The sequence below is a fragment of the Podarcis erhardii genome (genome assembly GCF_964252035.2).
Source record: "Podarcis erhardii genome assembly, chromosome: 15".
NCBI classification, from domain to species: Eukaryota; Metazoa; Chordata; class Lepidosauria; order Squamata; family Lacertidae; genus Podarcis; species Podarcis erhardii.
Window position 1 is genome coordinate 6,490,753 of NC_138505.1, and position 8,515 is coordinate 6,499,267.

At 46.8% G+C, this 8,515-nt stretch overlaps 1 long non-coding RNA gene across 2 annotated transcripts; it reads right to left on the reverse strand.

Annotated features, from left to right (window-relative positions):
• Window positions 1–369: 369 nt before the first annotated feature.
• LOC309331061 lies at window positions 370–4,600 on the reverse strand. Of its 2 annotated transcripts, none has more exons than XR_014151715.1 (3): window positions 4,454–4,600; window positions 2,503–2,705; window positions 370–650 (listed from the first exon to the last, which is right to left on the reverse strand). It is a non-coding gene; the product is annotated as an uncharacterized lncRNA (long non-coding RNA). The 2 variants fall into 2 exon arrangements; XR_014151716.1 differs by having other exon boundaries at window positions 2,503–2,708.
• Between the last annotated feature and the right edge of the window lie 3,915 nt (window positions 4,601–8,515).

The following is an 8,515-nucleotide window of genomic DNA, read 5'->3' on the forward strand; positions in this document are numbered from 1 at the left end:
GCTTGTCATTGTGACATCACCATACTGTGATCCCTGAGTGGTTGGGACTGATGGCATGATCCCTTATTGGTTGGAATCCCCTCCCAGAAAGAAGTAGCACCAATTCCCCAAGAGAGGAAATGGCATTGAAGCAGGTGCAAAGAAATAGGGTTTGGAGTTTAAGGCAAAAATAAGATAACCTGCTCCTGGCAGATGTTGTTGACATTCACTTCACATCAGTATCCCACCAGGAATGACGGGAGTGACATTTAACAGCATCTTGAGAGTCACAAAGTTCCCCATAACTGGCTTAAGGAAAATTCAACTAAAAATAAAATAAAATAAAATTTACATGACATGCACTTTATAAGAGCAGAGCCTTTACAGACGAGCATTTTACATGTCCCATTTATTATGTGTTTCGTAGACTGCATTGGGGACTAACATGGTTTGCAGGCCTGGCTGCAGGAGACTTTTCCATTATGAACATTGCTACACAGATATCCCCCTGGGAAAACCACTTCACAGCTTTGTGGCTGTATTCCTACTCGCGTCCCAAGACTTGATGACCCAGTCCATCCTCTGCAGGATCCAGTACGAGAGGGACACGTCCAATTGTTTGGGGAGCAGCAAGACTTCGTAGCGGGAAGCATGTTGCAGCTGGCTTCCTTCTATAACAAGGGAAGTGCAGGGCAAGTCAGTCTCTCAACTCACCACATCAGTCAGAATTCTGGTTGGATTCTGGATTATTTGCCATTAACCTTGTGCAGGAGTTACTTTGCATCCAGGTTCATTTAAATAAATAAATAAAAAGTACCACACATAAAATCATAGAACTGTAGAGTTGGAATATTCATGCCTAAACAGAAGCTTAGGAAAGTGCGTTATGCTGAGTTATATCATTGGTCCATTTAGCTCTGCACTATCAGTTTAGACTACAGTGGTACCTCTGGTTGCGAACGTGATCCGTTCCGGAGGCCCATTCGCAACCTGAACAGAATGCAACCTGTGTCTGTGCATCTGCACATGCGTGGGTCGCAATTTGCCATTTCTGCGCATGACGTCATTTTGCGCGTCTGCGCATGCACGAGCAGCAAAACCCAGAAGTAACCCATTCTGTTACTTCCGGGTCGCCGTAGGACGCAACCTGAAAACACGCAACCTGAAGCAAACATAACATGAGGTATGACTGTACAGGGTTTCAGGTAAGGGACATTCACAGCCCTACCTGGAGATGTTGTTGAAGTTTGACCTCTAGCGCTGAGCTATCAGCTGTCTAGCTCACCGTGAGCCACCTTCAGGAATGCAAGGTGCACTTCCACAAGTGCCTTCCCCACAACAGAACTCAGGCATGTCTGAAAGTATCCACAAGGCACTCTGGAGCTGTACAGTGCAGAGCTGTGCAATTAACTGTTGACAGTATTTCCTGATCACCTGTTTGTTATTGACTTGGGGTGGGGAGTAAATAGCCTGGGATGATCTCAGGAATGAGCCGATTTGCAGTCTAAGCTGGTCGTGATGGCTATGCCCTGTCTCCACTGTTGGAGGCAGTCATGCCTCAGAAGGCCAGTTCCCGGAAAGCACAGGAATGGAGAGGACTCTTGTGCTTGATCTTGCTTCTGGGTTTCCCATTGGGGCATCTGGGCAGCCACTGTGAGAGCGGGATGCTGGAATAAATGGGTCACTAGCCTGATCCAGCAGGCTCTTCTTAGAACTTTAGCAGGTTCTTCTGTCTACTAACTGGACATTTTTAACACCACCATGGTGGTGATGTGGTTCCCTGACTGGCTGGTATTTATTTAAGACACATGTTTGCCACCTCTGTTAGAACTAGACGGCATGGACTGGCTGGATGAAGAGGATGAAGAAGGCTCAGAGCCAAGGAATTGGTGGTGGGAGAACAAGGAGAGGTCAGAGGGAGAAGATTGGGAGGAGGTGTTGGATGCCGAAGGGGCAACAGGGTTTAGTGAGCAGAAAGAGTTTGTAACAGGGAGCAGTTCATACTCCAAGACTGAAGCAAAGGAGGAGGTCTAAGGACTGCTGAAAAATCCTGGAAGTCTCCCTCTCCTGCTGCAACAAGCTCCCCCCCCCCCCCGCCGCCTACTGGTCTTCAAGAATTCACAGGGTAATGAGAAGAGCAGAACAGAGGTCAGAGGTGTGCAAGTGCAGTTTAAGACTGCTTGGGAAACATTTGGGAGTGGAGGCGCCTTAGAGAAGTATGTAAGGCAGGGACCTTCAGTCCTGGCAACTGCTCCATAGGGGCAAGACCTACTGGGAAGTGTTGCTGAGACCACTAGGCTGAGTTGCATGTTTGTTTCCTCGATTAAAGCGTTAACTTCACTGACAAGGAGACCTGCTTCCTTTAGGGCTGACCTGTGTCTGATTCCAGCCCTGACACTAGGCCACAGTAGCCACAAATGATGGACATTGTAGATGGGGGTCAATCAAGTTGCAGTTGCTCAGTTGCTCTGTCTGCTTTCACACACACACACACTTCATCTCTGCCTTTTTGGTATAACTTACATAGTGGCAAGATATTCTGAAGGGTTCATTGGTGGTTCTGACTTGGGCTGGAGGGAGTGTGAGGGCACAGTGTCCCGGTTGGACCCGCACTCTGCTCTCAGGAGCAATGTCAACAAGCACTTCACTGTTGCTCCCATAAAATCCACCATCTCTGGAAACTCCTGGAGAAATGCAGCATGTCATCTTGTGGGACTTTCAGGATCCTACTGAACACAAGAGGGAAGGAGAGAGGGAGGGAGGGATGAAATGAAATAATCAAAGCCGTATTGTCTACTTTTGGAAACTCTCGGGGAGGGGGAATGAAAGTAGAGATTCACAGAACCCATGTTGCAAAACAAGGACGAGGGACATCTGTGGCCCTCCAGATGTTGTTGGACTACAGGTCCCATCATCCCTGAACACTAGCTATGCTGGCTGAAGCTGTTGGGTGATGGAATCCAATGACATTATGAAACTACAACTCCCATCATCACTGACCACAGGCCACATTGACTGGGGTTGATGGCAATCCAAGAACATTATGGACTACTCCTCCATGATCCATAACCAGCTTTGCATCACACCCTCCTTGAGCATTTCTTCCTGGCTAAGACACAGTCTTTGAGCCCTTGTTAGCCTGGATGGAGAACAGAGATGGGGTTATGAGACTGTGTAGAAACTAGCCTACTGCGCAGAAGGTAAGGTTTGCATTTGTTGCTTCAACAAATTTTGCCTGTGGTTCTACTAACCACTGGCATGTGGCCCTCAGAATACTATCCAGGAATGAATGTGGCCCTCAAATTTCCCGACCCCTGTGATGGAGCAAGCTTTTTTGTCAACTCCCAATAAGAGCTTTGAGAAGAGAATGAGCAAAATAAAACTTACCTGGTGCTCTCAACTGTAGCTGTGGACAGACGTTATTAGAGGCACTGAACAATCTCCTGGGTTCCGGGTACTTTTATACAGGACTTTTCATGTGGAGTTTTAATTATAGGTCTTGGAACTATCCTTTGAAACTAAGCAATGGAATTGGTTTCCAGGCTTTCTATGCATCCATTACTGGAAAGGAGGGTGATTCAGTCCTTGTGAAAATGTGGCCTATATTCACAGTCAAATATAGTAGAGCATGGTGGCTCACAGGGCACCTAACCTGAATTGCACAACTAACACTAAATCTATACCACTTGAGTCTGTTAATGTAGATCCATCAGATGTCCAGGAATGGTAGGCTGGGCATTTGTAGCATTGCTAACTCAGTCACTTCTTTACAAGTGGAGACTGTGCTACAGTTATTAGCAACGCTCTGAAACCAAGCCACAATAAAAACGATTAGCTTCCAGCAAGCTAGCCAAATGGTGCAGAATGCAATAAACTATTTCTATCATGGCCAGTCATTCATACATATAAGTAGGTCCTGGAGGACCAAAATAGAACTCCTAAGGTCTATGTAGGTCAGGGATGGAGGATGCTGTGGACCTTCAGGTGTGGCTGGACTCCACCTCCCTTGACCATGTTGGTTGGAGTTGATGGGAGTTGGAATAACACAACATCTGGAGGGTCGCTGGTTTTCCACCCCTGACATAATGAGTTGCATTATGCTAAATCAGAATTGAGACCCTGATCTATCCACGGTAATCACACCCAGAGGTATCTCTACTCCAGGGGTGGGGGACGCTTTGGATGTTGCTGGACTTCAACTCCCATCTGCCTCAGTAAGCATGGAGAGGATTTTACCCAAGGCTCACTCAAACTGGGAACTTATCCTGCAGGGGTAGCCATGTAATTTCCTCCATATATGGTTGGACATTATGATCACCGACTGTTAATTAGTTCTGGTGGGAGTCGGAGTCCAACAGCATGGCCATTTGGGGAGAAGAATGACATCAGGAGCCATGAATGGATCTGATGACTTGAACCTTTCCATGATTAAGTCGTTTCAAGAGAACATCATAGTTATGCAAATTCCCCTCACCTTGTTGGTGGGTGAAAGTTGTGGTGCCACACAGCTCGCTGCTGGTGCCGGGCCATTTCTGACCCTCCCAATGGCCAACAGGAGATGTTCTCCTCTCCCTTTCTCTGTGGGGAAATTCAAATTTACCCACTTCTGATGACTGGTCTGTTAGCATTTCACTCCTCTGTTGCTGGATGTGTGATTGTTACATCACATGTCTGTGTTTACTTTCTAGGCTTGGAAAGCCTGAGAACGGAAGCTAGCCTTATTTCTTCCACTCTGTTGTGTTTTTGTACTTTTTACTTTCTGTTGTCTCTCGGAGCTGAAGTGAGAGACACCATGATCACTTGTCCTGTATATACTGCTTAATAAAAGCTTAGAATGAGCACACCGATCTCCACTTTGTTTCTGCTAAACTCTGCTGAGTGTGTGTGCACGTAGGCATCTGCTATGTGTCACTGGAGCGTGCCAGGACTGATGATTTATGGACATCCCAGAGCTGTGCAACTTCAGGAACACGCCCAGACAAGTTTGTCTCATCTTGGGCACTGCGTGGACTCCCCGGCGTATTCCAACATGGTCAATCATGGGTGGGGTTTAGGAGGCATCAGTGGTTACCGGAGGCTTCAACAGGGACAAAAATGGCTCCCGGTCCTCCCTGCTGGCACTGAGCCTGCTGTCCTCTGTGGCCACAATTCATGAGCCCATAACCATTGTCAGGTGGTCCTACACACGAGTAGGAGTCTAGCAGAGACACATGCCTGACTGGCATGTTCTCTCCCTCCTGGTCATTCATTCAGGACAATCAAAAACTTTCTCCAGCCCAAACATCACAGCGGCTGATACCTTAGAGACATCAGCACACTTCAGGATCAGCACAGTATAGGCAGTCAGCGTACAGACTCAGTAGCACAGCATTTGGCTAAACTACGTTTATGTACACATACATACTTGGAGTATCGTAACTCAGCTCCTTCCTCTTCAGCATCAGACAACAGAGAGAAAGAACAAAGGACAAATGTCCTGAATCACGGAAACACAGTAATACAAACAACCTGTCTGTGACTTCCCACAATGTGGAATGAAAGCATACACTGTCGTGTGATAAAAACAATCCCATGACTGCAGCACGGGAAAAGAATCCTAACAAGGCAGAGCCAGGTGGAAAGTCTGTGCCACTTTCCACTTGGGTCTGCTCCTTCAGGATAAAAAGGGCCTTGCCTCCTAACCTGGCACTGTACTTGGCTTTTGGGCCACCTGCCCTCCCACCCTCATTTCTGTGCTTTATTTGTTTTTGCAGTTTAGTGTTTTGTTAATGACCTTGCTATGAAATTTTTCGGTTGCTGTATTTTGGGGCCAGGAAGGAATTTTATCTCCAGACAGAGTGGTTTGCCTCAAGATTTTTGCCTCCTTCTTAGCAATCGTCACAACTTTGGCAGTTAGGGCATTGGGTGGGATTAATAGTGATTAATTGGAAGGGTGGGTGTATGGCTTTCCATTCCCATCCCAGGAATTGGGATATCCTGTTACAAGGATCCTAGGGGATCTGGGTTGAGGGCCATAACACTCCCCAAGGCTGTTCTGATGGGCTGTAGCTATTTGATGTAAGTCATAGGGCAATCCTTTCCCAGAACTGACCCCCTAGGAAGAAGTCAGCAAGCAGGTGGACTGAATGGAAAAATTACCCAGTGCCTGAGCCAAATCATTTACACCTGTAATCAGTAAAGTTGTGGCCTTTCTTTGATCCAATAATATAGCCCTGTGTATCTTTGTGCATGGTGGGAGGCAGCAGGTTGGGGGGGTGCGTGTGGTTTCACTGCACCTGAGCGCACAATTGTTTTCCCTTTCGCTCCTTGGAATGACTAGATCCCATAAAAGTATTAAAAGAAAGGACTCTTCAGAGTATGCAATATCTACACCTTATTATATGGGGCTGAGAATAGACCATGAGTAGCCAATAAAACAGAGGAGTTTTCCAGAAAAACTACCATTGCTAGTAATAATACTGAGAGGGTGAGAAAGAGAAAGGGAGAGAGATATGTGGTTTGTAGGTTATGGTTTATGAGAACCAGAGGAGGCAGGCATTTATTCTATGTGACACCCTAAAAGTATATATAAACGCTCAAAACTCAGAACTCTCCCAACAGATCACATCCTCTTCCACTCACTCCTCTGAATTTGTGCTTCTTGTGGAACCAGGTGAGTTTTGTGGAATACATTTCCTTTTTGCTTCTAAGCTACATGCAACCTCCAAACTCAGGGGAATTATGCCTCCAGTGTTTAATAGCTGGACAACAGCAGTAGGAGAGAGCTGTTTCCTCCATTCTCTAATTTGTGAGCATCTTGGAGACACTCGATTGGGGGAGGCAGGATGCTGGACTTAAAGTCTACTCATCCAACCTTCTCCTGTGAGATACTTTGTTCATGGATCGCTTGGGATTGTGCCCCAGGTCAATTCATCCAGTTCTCTTCTGTGAAGTGGTAAGGCATGGCTAGGTCTTCTGCTTTGGTAATATTTCCCTGTATGCCTTACCTAGACTTCAACACATTCAAAAAAATGGAATGACAGACATGCATCCAACAGCCAAAGCTTTCCATCGTGGAACTTGTATTGTGTAAGAAAGCTGTAGCTGTTGGATTTGTGCATCTTGTAAGATGGTTCAATTGACAGAAGATTAATGGTCAGGAATAGCAAAGGTTGGCAGGCAAGCCTCCTTGCTTCGTGGGGGTGCTCTGATTTCCTACCCCTGCAGTGAATGCACAAGTTAAGGGTGAGACAAGCATGTTAGGATTATTTCAGGGAGACGCACATCAATGCATTGAACAGATTTGTTCATGGATGGCTTGCGAGTGTGTCCAAGGTCCATGTATCCAATCATCTCCTCTGAAGTACTTTGACTGTTAACCTTCATGTGTGTTTCAGATCCCTCTCACTCACTCAAGATGGCCTGTTGTGGAACTTCGTGTGGTGGCGGGTGTGGTAGCGGATATGGCGGCGGATCTGGCAGATACGGTGGGGGCGGAGCTGGAGCCGGCAGTGGCGGAGTGTTGGTTGACACTGGCAACACCTCAATGGTGCACGTCCAACCCGGCGGTTGCTCCCTGACGGTTCCAGGACCCCGTCTCGTCTACCACTGCGACCCCTGAGTGTCTTGCCGCTGTGTGTGTGCTTCTGAATGCTGCCCACCCTCCTGCTGTGGCTCTGGGTCTTTTGGGGGTGGACATGGGGGCTCTGGCCCAGGCATGAGAGTCGACATGTGCTACCCAGGCTATGATGTGATCATGCCAGCAGGATTCCTGGTCAGCACTGCCCACTGTGGTAATATCAACACTTCATGCTGTGAACCATGCTGTGGGCCATGCTAAACCTCAGCATGGAATCATGGAGCAACCGGGATGTGAAATGCAAGGCATGGACACACGACAATGATCATAGGCACAACCTCCAGAGGGGATGATTGCATACGGATCCTATTGAAACCAGTAGGTACAGAGTGCAATGAACATTTCTGGATTTCTTTCTCCTTTCAGAATATCTTACCATACATTGGACATCATCCTTTCTTTCCTCTCTGCTTAACCTTCTGATCCACATATCTGCTCCAGTTTCTTTTTTATTGATGTGTCCTTTTAAACACACATGCACACACTCATTGCAATAGCTTTCTTTAATTGTGTCATAGAAACCATTTAAGCTGCACTTCTATTTACTGCATAACTTGTAGGGTTTCAGGAAGGGTTCCTTCCCACCTCCTACCTGGGGACGCTGAGGAATGACCTTGGGTTCTTGTGCATGCAAAGCAGATGTTCTACCATACTCTGTCCATTCAACATGCTAGATTTGACGTTGCTTGTTCTTTTGTCTCCAGGGACACGGTTGCTAGGGGATTCTAATAGAAAGCAAAAGAATTTGATAAAGGGTTTAAAGGTTTGTCCTGGTTTTGAAAGCAGCTAAATGATATTCAAAGAGTTGGGGAGAAGGATGTGTCAGTCAGAGACTGTTCTGTGGGCTACTCCAAAAGGCATCTCCATGCGATGATGGAGCCACTGTCAGGGGAGACACTCACAATGCTTACTTGCTTA